At 43.7% G+C, this 21,089-nt stretch overlaps 1 protein-coding gene across 3 annotated transcripts in view; it reads right to left on the reverse strand.

The window, feature by feature from the left end:
• The window catches only part of Gng2 (G protein subunit gamma 2), a 102,151-nt gene that overhangs the window by 34,228 nt on the left and 46,834 nt on the right, over window positions 1-21,089 (reverse strand). The window contains exon 3 of one of the 3 annotated variants that reach the window (XM_041638993.1): window positions 2,869-2,921. The exons of the other annotated variants lie outside the window; for them this stretch is intronic. The gene's annotated coding sequence lies outside the window, so the exon portion shown is untranslated. The remainder of the gene's footprint in view (window positions 1-2,868; window positions 2,922-21,089) is intronic. 3 annotated transcript variants of the gene reach the window in all.

The raw sequence follows: 21,089 nt of genomic DNA on the forward strand, positions 1-21,089 counted from the left end.
GTCACTAGTCTAAGCCCTTCTAATGGACCCAAAGCTCTAAATGGCTAGGGACCTAGAATCCCTTTTATGGACTTTCTACTGAATTCAACTTGTTTATTCCAGTATGATTACAACATCAATTTGCTACTTCTAGAACAGTCTTGGGACCTTTGTACTTCCCCATGCCTCAGTTTGGCATATTCTTCCTGTTCACAATAGTCACGTGTCTCCTCTAACAGCACTTTTTTTATACTGTTTTGTTGCTAAGTCTAGAATGGGGCCTGGCTCCTGGTAAGGAATGAATAAATCACGTGTTCAGTTTTAGTAACTAGTCATTGTATGAGTTAATGAACGAGGTGCACATATTTGTTTTCTGTCCAAGAGTCATCTGAAGATGGGCCTTCAGAAGTCTGCTGCTTTGGGATTTCAGTAACAGCAAAAGAAGTTTAATGGAAGCCAGCTTTCACTTGTTGATAAGAAGAACAGCAAATTTTTTTCTGAAAGATGCAGTAGTGGAACTCATGTCAAGGGGGTAACCAACAGTCACCTAATTGGAATTGAAGCATGCTCAATAGGAGGGCAGTCATGCCTGGCACCACCATCTTAGCCCACTACATACCTGTGGCTGTTGAGGACATGGGTCCTAGAGGACCTATGATTGCCACTTCCTTAAGCAGTATACTTTCTAACTGCACTCTAAACACTTATCCTTAAACCAACGGATAAGTGTAGCTCCCATCTCTCATCAAAGGAGCTTCTCTTTGCAGGGGACAGAGACTATTACAGAAAGCTACAACTGGCTAAAAACAAAGAGAACAGCTAAACACAGGGTGCTCACCTCCAATTGATACATCTACAACACAATCCCTACCCCTAAGACTCAGGAAACATCTCAGAACAGGGGCAGAAAGATTGTAAGAGTCAGAGGATCAGGGTGTCTGCTGAGAGATAGTCTCTTCTATATTTGATAAAGAAGCACTTGTGAAACCTCAACATTATGATTGCCAAAACAAGATCCAAACAATGACAGTAATAACTGACATGCCAACAAGGATCGGGGATCTCACATGACCTTGTGCTGGTTGGTTTTTTTTTCCTGCTTGGCAAAAGCTAGAGTCTCATCGAAAGAAGGAACCTCAATTGAAAAGAGGCCTCCATCGGATTTCCTGTAGCAAAGTCTGTAGGGACGTATTCTTGATTAATGATTGATGTTCATTGTAGGAGCTGCCACCCCTGGGCAGGTTCCTGGGTTTGTAAGAAAGCAAGCTAAGCAAGCCACATTCCTCTGGTGGACACTACATCTATTCCTGTCCTGTTTGAGTTCCTGCCATGACTTCCCACAATGATGGACTATGATTGGGGTATGCAAGCCAAACAAACTCTTTCTTCTCCAAGTAACTTTTGGTCATGGTCTTTATCACAGCAACAGAAAGCAAACTAGAACTGACCCCATCCATAGATGAAGGCAATTATTGACACCTGAGAGAATTCTCTAGGAACAAATACCATGAAAGATTATCTAGTCTCAAGAGGACAGCTCTAAATACATATACATCTGAACAAAACTAAACAGACCCAGCAAGTTGTATTTATAAGCTTACATGTGTGTAATCATTTAATTTAATAATCATTAAAGAACAAGAGGCTATGAATTTGAGACATGGCGGCAGATACGGGACCCATTGGAGGGAAAAGAGAGAGAGGAAATGGTAAGAATTCAGTACTTATGCATGAAATTCTAATAAAGCAAAAAGGCTTCCTGTTGGCCTTTAAGCTTTGCTCTTACCTATAGATAAGAAAATTAGACACCTGCTTTATGTGGCACCTCTAAGGACTTATTAGTTTCATTTAATCTTTAGAAAGGTAGGTAGTAGAAAGAAAGGTAAACATCAAGGACTCATTGTATTTTTCTGTTTAGGGGAAACACCACTAAGGTAAGCAGAAGCAGATTTTGTGGTTGAAGCAACGATAAGGAGTCAGGTGACCTGACCAAGGTCACAGACTGACTGGACGTGATCCTCACACCTTGAGAACTAATGCTCACACTAGAAACCTGCAGAAGGATTCTGGCTTCACCAAGAAAGGCTCAGCCTGCAAAGATCGCTCATTTCCATCTTAAATTGGGGCCAAGGACAATGCTCACATCCTGAACCACTTAGCTTCTGGTAGGTGGGAATTAGTCACTGTATGGTTATGCTATCCCTTATTACCAAGACAGGATGGGGCTGGACGAGCAGAGCTGACTCTGCCAGGGGGAACAAGAGTGCTTTTTATAGCACACTCACCAAACACAGGAAGTTCATATGAAAGAATAGAAGCCAGTTCCTACCCGGCTAGGCTGCCATTCACTGGGCTGAGTGCTGGGCACCCAGTTCTAAGCATTGAGACCGAAGTAAATGCTCACTGTTGAGAGCACAGCATGAAGGTCCTTATTCCCACAGATCTCTAAATAAACCAGGAATGCTAGTACACAGGATTGTCTTGCCAATGGGAAAGACATAAAGCCTGTTCTTCCATCCAGAGAGCTGGGAACTGGGAGAGATTAGCGGCCTGGTGATCTGCATTATCTGTTGGGCCAGGCCACGTCAAGCTCCAGCCCAAATAACCTCTATGCTATCTGTCTGACCGAGATCAGGCCAGACTTTTCCTAAAGCTAGTACAGGTAGCCTATCTCTGGAATCCATCTTGGAAGAAATGACGCTTAACCTGAGTCAAATTTTGTTGTAATTAAGCTTCCTTGTGCCTCAGGGGTTGTATTACACTGGGAAACCTTTTTTTCTTCAAATTATACTGTGTTTAAATTTGTTGATAATAAACTGCCTTGCATCAGACTCCTTGAAGTTTGATCCAGGTTAATAAAACCAATCTAAACTGAGTTTTAATTCTCACCTCTTCACAGTTTGCTTCCTGCTGTGACCAATTGCAGGGTCCCCCTCAGCTCGCTGCACAGAAAGAGATAGGAAGAATTTACCAAATTCCTAGAGGCAAATGCTTCATTACTAGGGGAATAAAATGAGAGAAACACATGCTCGGACAAAAGCAAAAAACATCATCATAGCAAACCTTTCTCAAGGAATTCATTACCCATCGGAAATGCTATGTGTCCGTCCCACTAGGATCAGAGCTCCCTGTACCAAATGACCTCTGTGTTCCTGTGGCAAGCAGTATTAGTATTATCCCAGTGAAAATTTCCATGACAACCCAATTCAAGCTGAGTAAGAAGTCAGCATTGCTTCCAGATCATCGCCTCCAGCCACCTACGCTCACTTTTGGCTGTAGTGACTAGAGTCTTCATCCCGTGCCGCACTTAGAGGAGCAAATTCTGCTGGAACTGCTGGAGGATAATGTATTTATGGTGATTCATTTTCTGAGGCCCTGGAAGGTTGCTTAGTGAGTACTGGCTCCCAGCAACCTCCTCCCTTTTCACATACACAGCCAACAGAACACTAGATGAGTCATGTTGGGATGGGCTACAACCACCGCTGGGGTAAAAATCAACACCTGGGGTGCTGTCTTGTTTGATAGTTGCTAAGGGAGGGCCCAGTTCACTGTGAGTGATGCCGCTCCCTGGGTAGGTGGTCCTGGGATATAAAAGAAAGCAGAGTGAGCAAGCTGGGAGGAGCAAGCCAGCCAGCAGTTCTCTGCCAAGCCACAGCTTCCGCTCTGGTGCTTGCTTCCAGCTTCCTGCCTCCAGGTTCCTGATCTGTTTGAGTTGCTCCTTTGACTCTCCTCAGTGATGGATGGGCAGTGCTGTGCAACTGTAGGCTCAAAGGAACCCTTCCCTCACCTTGTGGTCATGTGTTTTATCATCGCAATCGAAATCTTAACTAAGACGTCGGTCTTCCTCCTGCCTTCTCCCCTCAGCGCATATGTGCACCTCCATACCAGACCAGGGAGCTCCCTAATTCCACAAAGGCCCTCCATGTGCAGTATGCCACTTTGATACCCTAGCCATCCTAAGACATGAAGGCAGCTGTAATCACTCTTATTTTCAGGTTAGAAACTGGAGTTCAAGTAAGTTCACCAGTTTATTTTAACAATACACAAAACTGTCAAGTAGCCCTTGGTTAGAAAATCAATGTTTCTGATGTGGTCTTTGCAGCCAACCAAAATACTGCTTGCTTAAAGTAATTCATACTAAAATGGCGGATACCTTATACCTATCGAAAGACACATGCATTGAAAAGAGAACTAAAAAGGTTAATGGATTTATAATGGGATGACAAAGGCGGGAGCAGGGAGTAGATGGAGGCTTTCTGAATAGAGAATCTTTCTGATTTCTTTTTCTCATTGGCAGTCCTAAGTTGAGGTGACCTACAATATCTGCTGGGTGAAGAGAGAAGGGAAGTCTGTGAGCCCATTCTGCCTTAGACAACTGCTCCCTAAGTCAAAGCCCATGCTTTGTTAACAACAAGAACAAAAGTACAGTGAAGTAAAACTTATACCATCCCCCCACTGAAGAAGGTGTTTATAGGGATAGAATCCGTTTAAAGTTTGCCAAACAAATATCTTTCCACTGGAATTGAAATCAAATACCCAGAGAGAATGGGGAAACACAAATGTGTGTGCGCACATGGATTTGCATATGCATGGCACAGTAAAACGAATCTGGTCCCGTACATCTCTCTACATGTTCCTCTCTTCTGCCACAGTTCAGATCCATACCTCCCATTTCCTGGAAGCATGGTTGCCCCTTGTCATTACGAGATTCCTAGGGATGTTGGGTGACAGTCCCTCACCGCAGTCCCTATAGGTTTCTACAGTTCATTGGCTTAAGACTCCAGTGCTCTGCTAACCTTCAGCAGAAGGAAACCTCACACAGAAGACAGCATTTCCTGCTGGGTGACTATTATTTCCTCTGCTCAGAATGATATTTTTAAATAAGAGTATTATGAAAAATAGATCACCTCCCCACCCACCGTACCCACTCCTCCTCAACCTGTGGGAAGCCATAAAGGAAGGTGTTTGCCAGACAGAACTGCTCGACTCACAGATACATATCTTCCTGTTTAAACAGGAGCTCCAGCAGTTACTCGGAGTAAATCCTGTGCCAAGTGTCTGCAAGGTAGCCTGTGGATAGAGCCACTCTCACCGGTGCAGCACCACCACCTGGCAAAGTGGCTGCCATCTCTTCCTGGACCACTAAGCCACCCTCCCCACCGCTCAGGAATTGTAGGCCTGGGGCAGAGTGAAAGGGGTCTTTGTGCCCTGAAAGCCGTTATTTCTTCAACAGACTCCCACATAAAGGCCTTTTTGTTTTTTGTTTTGTTGTTTTTTTTTTTTTTTTTTTTTTTTTTTGCTCTTTAGAAAAGCTGAGCTCCTTCCCAAGCCTTTAGGGAGGGTGGGGATGTTGACTTCAGGAAGGATGGGGGGTGCCATGTCACCTCCTACGGAGTCTGCGTGATCTCTCATGTGTAAGATGTGGCACAAACTTCAAGGAAGAGTGCCCGCAGAGAAGGTGTGTGTGCTTGCTTCCTGCATCAGAGCTCTTGCACTTTTGGCATTACCTGCTTTTGTTCTAAGGAATATAGTCTGGTTTCTTCTGGAAGGGAAGTCAGGATGTTTAAGCTTCCAGAGTCTACTGATGAGTCATTGCCATACACAGGAGTATGTGACTAATGGGGGAAGATGGGTTAACACTCAAGGCTTCTTCCTCTTTAGGTTTCGAGGTTTAATCTGGTGCTTAGTAAATAAAGAACAAAAGGCAAACTTAATTAACAATTAGGACAGTTTCAGCAAAGATGGGATAAAGATAGACGAGAGAGATGAATGCCTGTAAGGTTTTGAGATTGGTTTTGGGAAAGATTTGAAAAGGAGTTAGAAATATGGAGAAGGAGGAGGAAAGAAGTTCTTCTGCATAGATTGCAGAAATATAAAAAGACTGAAGACTGTGTGACTTTTAACCACAACTGCTCACCCTTAGCTCAAAATGCCATGAACTCATAACCTAGATAAAGATTTATATCAAAACTAATGCCAAGCCATGTCTAGCATGACCAACTGCAGACTCACACTGGGGACATCTGTCTGATGAAATTCTGTTCTCACGTATCTGATATAATGATTCTAAGAATAATCTGTACTGCATGAAAAAACAACACATGCTGCTAAGCAATCTCTTCTGTATAAAGGATGAGCCCCATGCCTAGTAAAGACGCGTTCAGATGCAATTCCTTTGAGTCTTGTGTCTGTTTGTCATTCACCAACTCCTTACCTACCTATTCCTGAGACCCTGTCCTGTTGGTCCCAGTGTCCCGGCTGAGCTGGTCCCTTGCAGGGGGTTGGGAGGGACAGGACACAGACATGGAGTGGGAGGACTGCTGTGGAATGAAGCTGGTAGTGCAGGAGGATTAGTGGCCCTGCTCTGGGAGTTGAACCCTGCTTTTCCAAGATGAAGGTGATGGTGTCCAGTTGCTGTTGTAGAGTGGCGCCAGGACACAGAGACTCCGGCTAATCTAGGTACTTGGAGCACCCTCTCCCTCCAAAATATAAGACAGCCACAACAAGGTATATCTAAAAGACACACTCAGGGTTCCCCAAGAAAATTTCAGCTGAGTAGATACTAAATAAGCCTAACCTTTTCTCTGTCTCTCTCTGTCCCTCCTATCTCCTTCCCTCTCTACTTTTCTTTCTCCCAGAAAAGTCACTTCCTCTGTTTGACCAGACTCAGGGCAGACTTGGTGGCTCTCAACTGTAATCCCAACACTTGGCAGGCTGAGACAGGACAACAGAGACCTGAAGGCTAGCCTGGGCTACAGAGTGAGACCTGAAGGCTAGCCTGGGCTACAGAGTGAGACCCTGTCTCAAAGATTTACAAGCAAACTGTTCTAGTTTGGTATCGCAAAAGTGGTTCCTGGTTTGTTTGTTCATTTACTTGTTTTCCACATGTATGTGTAGTGTGGGTGCATGCATGGCCCATTCTGGTTTGTGTGTGTGTATACATGTGTGTAGAGGTCGAAGGTCAACATCGCTGGCTTTTCTGATCTACATTTCTTTATCTACAGAGGTCAAACTTACCAAAACTATATTAGACACTCCCAAATCTTCTCTGCAGAAGGCAGAGAAGGCTAACCTTATACATACCCACACAAAGTCTAATTTATTTATTTTGAGACAGGCTCTTCTGTAATCCAGGCTGGCCTTGACTCAGTAGGTAGATGAATTCCTGATCCTCCTGCTTCTGTCTCTCAGAGATGGGATTCCAGGCATGCATGGCCACACCCAGTTCATGTGGAGGTGGGAATATATAGAACCTAAGCCTTCCTGCATGTTGGGCAAACACTCTACTTCTTTATTAATTTAATATTTAATCATCATTTATTACTATACAAAAGCATTATATAAAAGACTATATCATGAGATTTATGCTGAAAAGGCTAAGAAAATAGTGTGGAAGAAATGGCAGAGCATTAGTGGTGGTACATCATGAAATGATGAGAATACAATGCCGGCTGGCTTGAAGCTGAATGGGGGTTCACTGGAACAATCTCCATGAGAGTCAAGCATTGGCTAAATTGAGTGCTCATATGTTTTCTAAAGAATATTCTCTTATGTCCCCAGGTTGTTCCTTGGGCAGCAGAGGAGAAGGTGCCTGAACTGGCCTTATCCTATAAGCCACACTGATGAGTATCTTGCATATCACCATAGAACCTTCATCTGGAGATGGATGGAGATAGAGATAGAGACAGTGTGGACTGGAGCACTGGACTGAGCTCCCAAGGTCCATATGAAGAGCAGAAGGAGGGAGAACATGAACAAGGAAGTCAGGACCGTGAGGGGTGTGTCCACCTGCTGAGATGGCAGGACTGATCTAATGGGAGCTCACCAAGGCCAGTTGGACTGGGACTGATGGAGCATGTGACCAAACCAGTCTCTCTGAATGTGGCTGACGGTGGAGGCTGACGGAGAAGGCAAAAACAATGGCACTGGGTTTTGATTCTACTGCATGGACAGGCTTTGTGGGAGCCTAGTCTGTTTGGATGCTCACCTTACTAGACCTGGGGGAAACAGGGAGGACCTTGGACTTCCTATAGGGTAGGGAACCCTGACTGCTCCTTGGATTGTATAGGGAGGGGGAGGGGAGCGGGGGGAGGGGAGGGAAGTGGGAGGAGGGAAGGAGGTGGAAATTTTCAATAAAAAATAAATTAATTAAAAAAAGAATATTCTCTTGATTTGAAAAAACAAACAAACAAACAAAAAACCTTCACAAGTTTCATTTAGAGAACTCATTGCATTATGTAGAAACACCATCCGCCTAAGAAAATCCAGCTCTGCCAGGCCCTTCTGCTGGTTTGTTGTCTGGTATGCAGGTTGAAAGCCAGGTAAAGTGAGCACTTGTTTACTGTGTTGCACACCCCATGCTTGTGGGTGGGATGTGCTTAATTCCCAGCTGAGAACTAGAGAAGACAGTTCCCCAAGCGTGATGTAAAGCTCCCAGTGGTTGCCTCCTATAAAAAGGTGTGCATGCCTTCAAAGCCTACAGCAGAGGGTCCCGGACTGGCACACTCTTCACCCTCACACTGTCTGTGTGTTCGTCCCTGCAGCTTTGCTCCATGGGGGCCTGGTCCTTAGAGGAAGTGGCATGCTTTGGGGGATGTGATCACAGTCTTGCAGGTCCTGTTCTAAGTACTGAGTTAACTCAGTGGCATTCTCTAGTATGTGGTTAGCATGAACATACCCCAACTTCACTGTTTAGGAAGTGAACTCGCAGACTTAGTGAGAAGCCTACGAGCCACTCCGTGAGCAGGTGGCAGAGCCAGGATGCCCTTGCAGAGTGAATGTGGAAAATAAGCTTGAGTTTCAAGACACCAAGCAGCCTGTTAAGATTTGAATCCAAGCATACCTAGGGGATGACTTTAGTTATTCCACTTTAAAGAAGAAAAAAAATATGATACTCTAGGAATTTAGGTGGGCCATTAGGGGAGGACAGTTGGCTCTTGGCCAGGTTTCAATTGAACCAGATCCTTCTAATCCTGATGAAGTGTGATGTGAGTCCAAGTCCTCCCCGTCCCAACTGCACTGCCCGAGCAGCCTGGCTCACATGGTGACATGACTCTGGTGGTGGCAACTCATCTGGCCTGTGTGAATTCGCATCTTGTGGAGGCACAGGTAAAACTCATAGTGGGAACATTCCTGCCATCTTTCTTCTTATCAATGCCTGCAGATTGGAAGGGAGCTTGGGTATGCTCCAAACATTTATTCTAAAAGCCTAGCCCTCCAGGGTTTACCTAGACCTCTCCTTATAAATTATCTCTGCAGCAAGCCCTTTCAGCAATACTTCACGGCCTTGTGTCTCCTGCCCCTTCCCCTCAGACCAGTTCTGTGACATGATCTGCAGTTACATCTAATTGTATGTGCATCTACTTCCCATGTCAGCAGCTATTCTGCATATTCTGTGAGGACAGGGACCACGTGGTTTACCCAGAAATACCTAGAACCTGGTATACAGTAGGTCCTCAAGTACGATATGTTAAACAAATGCATGCCGGCCTCTCAGCAGCACTGTTTGAAAGGCGATCTTAGCCACCCATGTGCTGCCTAAGAAGCAACTACTGTTTTGAGCCCATGCAGTATGCTATGTCACCATGTCATGGGATCATGTCATCAAGGCAGAACATATTCAAATCAACAGGAGAAGCTCACTTGACTTCCAAATCTTTCTATCACTGAGTGTTCAGAAACCCTCTAAGGTATCCTGTAGGTAGGTCAGGCAACACTGCAAAGTTTCAACGCAACACTTAGCAGAGACAAAATGGTCAGTATGAAATGGCTAAATTATAGGCTCTATCAAAGAGATACTTCTGTGAGACCCTAACTGAAAGACTAAATAAAATGATTGGGGGGGGGTAGGGTGGTATGTTAGTAATTATGTCTAAAAAGCTATTTCTCTTTATCCTTCCTTTCTTCCTTCCTTCTCTCATGCCTTCCTTTTAAAGCCAAGCCCTCTTTATATTGCTTAGGTTGTCCTTGAACTCACTGTTTTCCTGCCTACACTTCCAAATTCTTGGATTACAGGCATGGGTTCCAGAGAGCAAACTGAGGTTCAACAGCTTGGGAAGTGAGTACTTCACTCACTGAACCCATCTCCCCAGCTTTATTTGTTCATTTCTAACATAATGCATCTGATGATTAAAAAAATGATCAAAAGTTCAGATTTTTTTTGTGTGATCAAAATAATAACAATTAACAAGTTCAATGGTACAGATTTTTAAAAAGACTCAATCCCTTTTTACTTTCAGGGAACAAAAATCTCCTTTGATTAATTCCATATACTTTTAATTTGAGGAAGTTTGTGTCTGAGGGATTAATTCCGTTTGCTGGATGTTAAGTGACAGAAAAGACAGAATTCTAATCAACTCTGCCCCAGGCTAGGGTTTCAACACTAATCCTCCAGAGGATGGTGATCTTTCAGGAAGATTACTAAGGCCACTGCAATATGAACTCCACCAATCACTGTTCTTCAAAAAATGGAATGACATTTTCTAGCAGTTTCTTTCCTCCTGGGGTTCAACAGGCGCAATGTGAAAAAATATTTCTTCCCTGCTCCTTTTCTAGCACTGTCTGGGAGTTCAGATAAGTAGGGACACTATCCATTACTGCCTGACACTGTCCTGTTGGTCATACTGCTCTACATAAGGTCCAGGAGGTCCCGCTGCCCCGCCCCCAATGCCTTACAGCTGGTTCTCCCTGGGCAGCTCCCTCCATTCCTTCCAGTCTCACTCGGTAGGGCTTCAGGCACTCAAATCCTGTTGGGGGGTGGGAGTGTTTAGTTGAATCCCACCCCACCCCCACCAATTATTTCTGTGAGAAAGTTTCACATGCGAGGCTATTCTCACACTGGTAGATATGAACTTCCTCAGCATCTAACAGTCATCCTGGGAGGCCAGTATGCAATGCAATTTTTCCTAACGTTTTTGGAGGTTGCACCTCTGGCAACTGTTGCATCTGTCTTTGGAGAGCACAAGATGGCTGTGTTCTAGCATCCACTCGATTTCGGTGTTTTCTTCTGGCTAAAATAATGAGTGCTAAAAATAAGGCTTTTGCCCGAAAATTAGCACTGTTTAGATACCAAGACAGTTAACACAGAAGAAAAGGACATGGAGAGAGGGGACAGGACTTTGTTCACTCCCCCAGTTAGTGCTGACCGTTTGTTTGCTGTATGTTGTAACAAAGGAAGAGGCTGAGCTCTGAGGTCAACTGTTGCAGTCCCCACCTCTACTTCCTGTCTGGTTGTCCCGCCTATACTTCCTGCCTGGCTACTGGCCAATCAGTGTTTATTTAAAATATAATTGACAGAATATAGATTAGTGTCCCACACCAGTTTAGTTAATTTTAAAAAGCATTTTAGAAAAATATCGATTTTCTATGAAAAAGTAAAAGGCCTAAAGGTGAACTTATGTTATCATCACCATAACTGTGCAGCTTGTTTGCCCAATACCCCAAGTTCCGTTTTTCTTTGAGCTGTTTTCCTGCTGCCTCTAATAGAAGTTCCTCCTATCCCCTGAGATGGCCCAGCTGTCCTGTGAGCTCACTCATGTTCCTGCTCTGTCCTTTAACTTGGGGTACTAACAGTGTACAAAGAACAAAACACTGTTAGTCTGCCCTGGCTACTACACAAAGAAACATCCTTTCCCTCAGAAAAGAGCAGAGGTGGAAAGTGTTGAGGGGAATTTCATGTGCAAACACTGACATTCTTACTTACAAGACTCTTAACTGCCTGTACCAAGTGTTTGCTCTTCTTTCTTTGGTTCTTCCTGATGGTACTGTGAGTGACCATTGGCCACAGGGTAAGGATAAGCCCTGTCTTGTCCATGCCTCCCATGTCGACTGAGAGAGACCCAACATAGTGTCGCCAGGTTTCTCTCAGAGCTACCAAAGGGAGGCTGGTAGACAGCAGGACTGATTCACCCCACATGATACTTAAAGTCACAACAGTATTCTTCTGCCAACATCTGAGAAAGCACGAGGGCCGGTCCCACCCATGTCACCAGCAAAGATCTTTTGCCGGATCCACCAGTGTGGGCTGCTGAGGCACTCCCCAGCCTGCTTTAGTTAGGCATTTCACTTACAAATGAATGGATGAGAGAGCCGCACTTGGAGTATCTTACTCCTGTGGCCTCTTTAAAGTTTTAAGCAGATTTAAAGCAAAAACTACAACAAAAACACTGACACCACACTCTAACCAGATGCTGTTACTTGGAGCATAACACCGAAGCAGACAGAAACAACATATCTCTTGTATGCCCTGGGCACCCTGATTCAGAGGAGGGTGAAAGCAGGAGCCTGTGGGTGTGGCTTCTTCCTCTGCTTTGGACAATGGCAGCCTAAGATGGCCATCCTCTCCCACCCAGCCTTGCTCTGACTTATCTATTTTATCTATTTTATGTTTTCCAGTGACTCCTATCCAGATACTTCCATCTGTATTACACTGGTGATGGGGTGGGACTGTAACTCAGTGGACAGAACCCTTGCCTAGTCTGTGTCAGGCCCTCGGTCCCATTCCCAAGACCACAAGAAAACAAAAATAGACACAGACATGCCCACGAGCTCAAACTGGATTATTTCATTCTCCAAAGTTAGAAGTTGACTGAAACCTAAGTACCATGCACAGAATATACTAAAGAAAAAGAATCAAGCCTGTGCAGGTGAGGTGGTGCATGCATGCCTGTAATCCCACTGTTCAGGAGGTGGAGGCAAAAGGATAGGGAGTTCATGTCATCCTCGGCTACACAGCAAGTTTGATGTCCAGCCAGGTTATTGAGATTCTGTGTTAAAGAACCAAAGACTGTAAGGTAGGCAAACAAGCATACAAAACCCCCTGAACTTTCCCCTAGCTAGAGGGAAGCCCTGTGCCATGGCATATTGCTTAGAGAAAAGATTCTGTAAAGACTATCCATGGATTTTGCTCTCTTGAGCGGCACCTCTGGCCTCTTATTAGACTCACTGACATCTCAGGAGAAAGAATCTAGGCTGGTGAGCCCAGAGGGGCAGGGACAAACTGACTCTGGAATGTCAGATTGGGTAAATCATGCAGTTATGTTTGAGAAAATCCCCCTCCCACCCCGAGGAACATCTGATGTTTCTGAAGAGGCCCAGGAGTGATGGAAGCAGAGAGAGCACAACTGGGAGGAGGGCCTTACAAAGGGCACCAGGTGACTCAGTGGAATGCAGGATTTCAGATTAGGGCAAAGGGTGGGGAGGGCCTCTAGTCCTGCCTGTGGCAGTACAGCATGACACTGCTTTTTTCTCTGCCTCGCTGGTCATAGGCACTGGACAACTCCTAACTTAGCTACCCAGCTTACTTTAATTCCTCATGTTGCTCCCTGAGGTGGGAGAAAGCTGGAGAACAGTTGAAGCAAACACTGAGGGATGGTAGCTCACACTTACTACTCCTGCCTTCAAAGTGATTCAATCACTCAAGTTTCATGAATGAAGCTTCTAGGCATCAAAGGGTGTGGAAAGAAAGTGGGACAGTGTGCTGGGATTACCATTAATGAATAAAGAAACTGCCTTGGCCTTTTGATAGGGCAGAACTTAGGTAGGTGGGGAAAACTAAGACATGATGGGATGAAAAAGGCAGAGTCAGAGAGACACCATGGATCCGCTGCCTGAGATAGACATGCTGAAACTTTGCAGGTAGGCCACAACCTATATGGTGATATACAGATTAATAGAAATGGGTTAAATTAAGATGTAAGAGTTAGCCAATAAGCTAGAGCTAATGGGCCAAGAAGTGATTTAATGGATACAGTTTCTGTGTGATTATTTCATCTCTGGATGACCGGGATGAACAAGCAGCCTCCTCCTCCTACAGGACAGGAAGTAGACTCAACTGTTGTCACTTGAGGAAGCTGGTATATGTACTGTTCCTTGATGGATTATTCGAAGGTTCTGGGTGCTTACCTCTTACATTTCAGCATGGTTTTCTCCTTGTTCTTGGTAACAATAAAAGCTAATACTTCTCTACAGCTGAGAGAGATGTGAGGCAAGGCGGATAAGAGCTTGGACAGGTCCTACTGCTCAGAATTCAAGCTTCTGCTCCACTACTAGAGATGTGATTTGTGTAAAGTGATACTGCCTCTGTGCCTCAGTTTACCTTACCACCATGCCCAATTTGTGTGGTGCTGGGAATAATGCCCAGGGCTTCATGGGTGCTAGATGAACTTTCTACCAACTGAAACACATTCCTAATCCCCATGCTGCAATCTTTGAGTTACATGCTGAAGTTATCAAATGGTTGAGCATCATCAGCAGGTCTTGTCCCAGTTCCCAAGGACCCAGCCACATCGCTTTCCATCCCACAGTAACACCAAGAGGTAAATTCATGAGCTAGAAGTACAGATCCATTAGATATCAGTTCTTTGTTAAACAATAGTTCAAAACTAACAGGAATCATAGTAATATACCTCAGGAGTTCAACAGCAAAGAGAGAGGAAGTAGATTGTTCTGGACACTATGATGGCAAATTCCATGTAGACAGGTGATCCACGTTGTGTTAATTAAGGGCTACTGCAGAGGTCTACCACAACAGGCTTATTACAGCTATGAACACTGGAATGTGACATGGAGATGAATTAAGTCTTCTTGAATGTTCTAGGGCCTCTTGTAATTCAATTCATAGCATGGACTTTTGTTGGAATGCTCCCAGATGGCAGAAAGGCAAAGTAGATATAAAGAAGGTCCTGGCAACATGCAGTAACGATTAGTACAATGGAACTTTGCTTGCACAAATCCCAGGCAGACAATGAAGACCAGAAGGTATGGGACCAACAGAAACTCAAGTTGTATATTTTCCTAGCTGATGTGTCTCCTACCAGTCCAATGGCAAATGCCACTTCTGTCCCTTCCTGTGTCTCCCTTTAATGAGTCCATTTCTTGAGTTTTTCTCTGAAAACACTACCTCCGGCAGCTTGTGTGGGTTCTGTATGGCCTGGATGCTCCTTCCTCTTTTGCCACCTCATCTCTAACTGCTCGGTCACACCAGCTTCTCTCACAGTCCAGCTATTTTCTACCTCAGGACCTTTGCATGCCTTTGTGACTTGGATTCCTGCCTTGCACACTCCTCCCAGCTTTCTCTCTGACCTCAAACTCATCCTTTAGATTTGACCTCCTGGAATTTCTGAAATACTCCTCATTTCTTGGACATAGTTATATTTTGCATATACTTATTTGTGACTCTTTGATTGCTGTCTATCTCCCACAGAGGAAGGAAGCTCCACGTCTATGTCTGTTCTCTCTCACACCCAGGGCCTCTTCTAGCTTCTGGCACAATAACACTCTCTTTACAGTTGAATCTGTGAATGAGTAGATGAATGGAAGCTGCAGTCATCACATCATGTAATCCAGTGAATGAATGAATTTTATTACCATAGTTAGTATTCAAGAACTGAAAAGTAGTGACCTTGTTTGTGCCTTACTGGTTAGTCTCCATGCATTGTTTTCCTCAGATAATCTGTGGGCCATTTAAAGGCTCTTGAGTCTGAGGCATTGGTCACAGTGGTGTGAGATTTTCAAGATGGAGATGGTGGCTGCTGGGAAGAACAAAGGGAAGCTGGCTTGCCATGGTCAACCACTGACTTCTTTTCCTGCCATTTCTGGCTTCAGTGGACAGAGCTGTGCCTGACACCATTCAGAGAGAAGCTGAGTGAGCATCTCAAATGTCCAGGCTCAAAGCTGTGGACAACTCTTGGAGGAAGTACTGCAGTCCAGCAGCCAAGAACACAGAAACTTCGTGCTCACTGGAGTTTGCAGTTCTCCCTTTCTTTCCTTTCCTTGACTTCTCCTGCCAAGTATGTTGTACCTTCCTTAAAGTCACAGCAGGGCGTACCAAAGTAAAGCAGTGCTGACTTCAGAGGTCAAATAGTCCTGGCCCTTTTGTCATCACTGACAAGATGGAATTGGATCCGCATTCTTTATCTGATAGCTGGACAATATCTAGCACCATTGTAAAACTCCAGAATTCACCTTTTGAAAGTGATTTATCCTGAAAATTCTCATAGTACATGTAGAGTTACGGGTATAAACAAGACTTTCAATCCAACAACAGGGACTGGTTAGACAACTCTAGATAAGGGAATTCTATCTGTTATAGCCATTCAGTATAATTTTTCAAAGGTAGTTAAAGAACAGATTTTATATGACGTTATCAGATATCCGTGATATAATGTTATAATGAAAATAGATCAAGCTTCACAATATTGAGTATTTTTAAGTGGATATATTTTATAGTGAAATACAAATATTTGTCAATAACGATGGGTATTACTAAACCTTTTAATTTCTATATTGTATACTAGTATCTATTATCTATATATTACGAGTATGTTTTATTTACATATATAAAATTTGACATTTAAAAGCAAACATGTAGTTTTTTGAAAATATGACATTATTATTATCTTGATCAAATGTCAGAATTACAAAGAATGCAACTATTTGTGCTTCCTAGGAAAGCTAGCCATCTGGACCTTCAGCAGCCTGCCTCCAAAATGACCTAGAATTGTCCCCTCCTAGTCTTCACATCCTGTGTGACCAACAGAAGTGGTAGAAATGGGGTTGTGTTTCTTCTAAAACTAGGCTGTAAAGACGATGGCTCTCGTCTTGCTCTCTAGAATCAGTGGTTCTCAGGCAAGACTTTCATGGGAGGCCTTTGGAGAAGTCTTCATGAGGAACTGAGGCCACCTGCCAACAGCCCCACAAATAAACTTCGAACTAGATGTCCAGCTATAGTCTGGACTCAGAGGCTTCAACCCCAGCTCACATCACAATGCAGCTTCATGACAGACACCTGCCAACACACACACGAGGCCTGTCAGGTCCACAGGAAGCCCCAATACCCCAAACTCCAAAAGGCAGTCCATATATCTAGAAATGAGCTCAAGCTAGACCATAAGAGGATTTACATAGTTACATGGTTAGACAAAAGCCAGCATTCCTCAGAAACTTGTAGCACCTAGTCCCATCTGTCTAAAGGAGTCATTTCCCTTATCTCTGGCAGAAGGGACACATGACTTTCCACTGACGTCTACCTGTGGCTGTATGTCAAGCCCATGCTGGACTACAGGCTTCCTCAGCCCCTACTCACAATTACTGGTTACATATTTCAAAGGTTTCATGGCAATCTCCGGTCCCTTCCCTTCTCGCAAATGCTCACCCTCCTTATAACCTGCTATTCCCTACGATTCCAGCACACACTCCCTCTTATTCTCAAACTCTCACTCTGCTCTATTTTCCCTCCCTCTCCTTCCTATTAGCTCCACTATTCCCTTCCACTCTCCCAATTTTCTAGCCCTGGCCACGTCCAGGCAGTTGGCCATATTTAGGCTACTTCTTTCTATCTCTGATTTAGAGTCTTCCAGGTACTTCTGGCTGCTGTCTCTCATAACTACAATAAAAATCTTAGACATATCATAGAGTGGTCATGTGGGCAGTCTCTTTACTGTAGCCCTTTGCATACCCTCATGTGCTGTAAGTAGATGGCATGTGTTTGCAAGTTTTCCATACTGCACTTGGACCTAGTCAACTCAGTTTCCAAGCCTGTTCCCAAGTTGTGGATCCCTTCTCCACAATCTAAACTTTTCTCACACTAGTCTGCGTGCCGGCTCCATACTGGTAAGGATTGTGTGCTGGAATTAGTGCAAAGTATTTAGTTCTGCCCTTGGGGTGTTCTGCAACCTCAGGATGAGAGGCAGGAAGTGAGTTGCAATGAAGGTCACAGGGATTACAGGAGCCAGGGGACTGATGTGTTCCCAAGCTTTCAGATTCAAGTCCTGAACTTTAAAAGAAAGACTTCTGCCTTTTCTATTTGACACAACTAACTGTTACATTATTGAGCCAGACAATGGCTCAAATTAAATGTCATAGGAGCACACCCTAACAAAGAGGAGAGACTAGCATACTGGGAAAACTGCCTATTATTCTCTTGCTAAGAGGGATCTTGGATGAGTAAAAGAAAAAAAAAATGGGCTCCTTTTGTATGGATGCTTAATTTCCACTAATGCCAAGGGCACAGAGGGAAATGAGGTTGCATGTTACAAAATTCTCTGCTGCCATTATCGCTAGTGTGTTCGCGTTAATGATCCCCAGTTTCTATGGTTTCAGCCAAGAGAATTTGTCCAAATACAGCTAGGATGCCTCTTCTTTTCTGTTTAAAATAGTTTGTATATGTATCATTGTTACTGTATATATGAAAACGGTGGGTGAGAATCAGGACCCCTAAAATTAATGAGGAGTCAGAGAGGCGTGACAGCTAAGCACAGAGAGTCAGTCTCTTCCACAGGTCCAAGATCTGGCAGCACTTGCCAGCTTGAATCCAACCCAGGAGCTGCCTACTTGTGCTTCCAGCTTGGCTTAAGAATGAAGGCACGGAATTTCTGTAAAGGGTTCACCAGTAGACTGGAAGTAAGACACATTCTATACATACAGGGATTTTCATGGATTTGTGAAAATGGCAGTGAGAGATTGAATGCAAATTCACTTAAAACACTTGTCAGTAAATAGTTTCCCAAATAATGGATATTAAAAGTTCATCTCCAGTGGCTGGGGAGATGCTCATTTAATAAAGCGCTTGTTACCCAAGCATGAAGACCTAGTTCTATTCCCAATATCCATATTTTTTTTAAAAAAAAAAAAGTTTAGGAGGGCCTGTTACTGGGGAGTGGAGACAGGAGGGTTTCTGGGACTTGCTGACCAGTCAGTCTAGTTGAATTGGCCAGTTCCAGGCTCAGCAACAAAGTGACAGTGACTAAGACAGATTCCAGTTCTCTACTTCTGGCTTCCACCCACATATGCTTGTCCCCTACAAGTTACTACACTGAGATTTAAGAAGTAGTGTGGAGAAAGGAAGACTTTTCCAATTTGAAATTTTGGAAGCTACTATTCTGGTGATGTTACAGGTGGACTAAGCATCCTCCTTCAGTGAGACGAAAAGGCCATCCTACACCATGAACCCACCCTCCAACAGGAAAATCCAAGGCATTGCTTAAACTAAGTAAGGGCTTAACCAGGAATTTACATTTAGAGAACATATTTTAATTGACAAGTAAACTCACAAGTGATTGAACATGGTGCAGAAACTAGCCTATAATGTCCTAACCCCTAGTATGTCAATATGAGTAAATATATATGAGTAAAATCAAAATAAGAAGGTGGAGGAAGGAGGGACCTGAAGCCAGATTGTAGGAAAGAAATAGAAACCCTTGCCTCATCTGGAAAGTCTGAATTCTAGCAATTTCCATGGCACAGAAAGACAGCAATATTTATCACTGAGCTTGCTGACTTCAAGCCATGGAGGGAAATGCTGCTGGTCTCAGGTGTCTGTTGTATTTGATGGCATCCTGCCAAGGAAAACCTTTCCTGTTGCTTGGCAGACCTATCCCTCGTGACATTTTGATCCCATTCTTCACGAACCTACTTAATCTTGAAACTGAAGAAGCAAACTCATCCAGCTGCTCCAAGGGCATCTTTGTTTTAAACTGATGCATAATAAGGTAAGAGTTAATATACAGACAAGTAACATTATGACTGAGCAGGTTGTATTTATATATTTCAGAATACGTACAAATGTAAAAAACAACTAAAACACTATGATTTTGAAAGAAAGCCAGATAGGGCACATGGGAGGAGTTGAAGGAAGGAAAAGGGAAAGAAGAATGATGTAAATTATATTATAATCTTTAAAAATATTTTATAAAAGGTAAGAGTTAAATGTGTTCATGGGCTACCATGTGATTTTTTTTTCTTTCATTCAATGTTGTATTTAGGAAAAATTCAGCTAAATCGGGTAGGAGATTTGTCTAGACGGAAATTGCACTGCAGTTTTAGCCACAGTTATTGTTTTTAAGTTGTTGACTTTAGTGTTCACCAATGTGGTAAATAACCAGAAAGCACAAACCTTTTCCAGAACCACAGCTGTCTCAAAAAAAATTCAAATCTTTTACAAACAAAACTCTTTCAAATAAATTATAACTGACTGAGGAGGAAGTCTAGGGTTTCTTAAGGGCTGGGGTCACAGAAAAATGTAAATAGTTATTTGAGATGGTCTTACTTACTTTTCCATTACTATGATAAGACACCATGGTCAAGGAAAGTTACAGAAGAAAACATTTATTTGGGACTTAGCAGTCCTGTGGATTACAGTCCATGATCATCATGGCAGGAAACATGAAATCAGGCAAGTAGGCACGGTGTTGGATCAGTAGCTGGGACCTCACATTTTGAGATGCAACCACAAGGCAGAGAGAGAGAGAGAGAGAGAGAGAGAGAGAGAGAGAGAGAGAGAGACTGGCTGGGCTTGGAATGAGCTTTTGAAACTTCAAAGCCCACTCCCATTGACATACCTCCTCCACAAGGCCACACCTCCTAATCCTTCCCAAACAGTTCCATCAATTGGGGACCAATTATTTTAATACATGTGCTGTGGGAGAATCTTTTCGTATGCTGTGAATATGCATTACTCTCATTGGTTAATGAAAAAAACTGGTTGGCCTATAGCAAGGAAGAATAAGATTAGGCAGGAAAGTCAAACTGAAAATGCTAGGGGGAAGAGGGGGAGTCAGAAAGATGCCAGCCAGTTACCCAGGAAGCAAGACATGGTAGAGTACAGTTAAAGTCATGAGCCATGTGGTAATACAAAGATTAATAGAAATGGGTTAAGTGAGCTAGTAACAAACCTGAGCTATTGACCGAGCATTTATAATTCATACTCAGTCTCTGAGTCAATTATTTGGGACTGAGTGTTGGGACAGGAGATGCCCATTTACATACATGAGCCTATAGGGATCATTATTCAAACCTCTACAGGGACCCACTCCTTCCAGTTCCTGGGTAAGAGGATGACTCAGAGGCTGAGAAGCAGAGGACCATCAATTCAGACAGCCCAAGATAAAACCCAATCAACCCCCAACAGCCCCTCCCACTCATAGAGCAAAGACATTTAAGTGACAAATATTAAGCCAACTATGAAGATCCGGACAGGCCAGAGCTAAGAGACAGCATGGTTCTCTTCTTCCCAACATAAACTCTCTGATTAGGATTGGATGGAAGCTACTACATCCCTCTCCGGGTTCTTCCCAAAGCACAGTCTTGAAAGTGGTTATCACTATCCAGCTTTG

This window comes from Microtus oregoni, unplaced genomic scaffold, assembly GCF_018167655.1.
Source record: "Microtus oregoni isolate MIOR12 unplaced genomic scaffold, Mior012 000056F_ref0000123, whole genome shotgun sequence".
Taxonomy (NCBI): Eukaryota; Metazoa; Chordata; class Mammalia; order Rodentia; family Cricetidae; genus Microtus; species Microtus oregoni.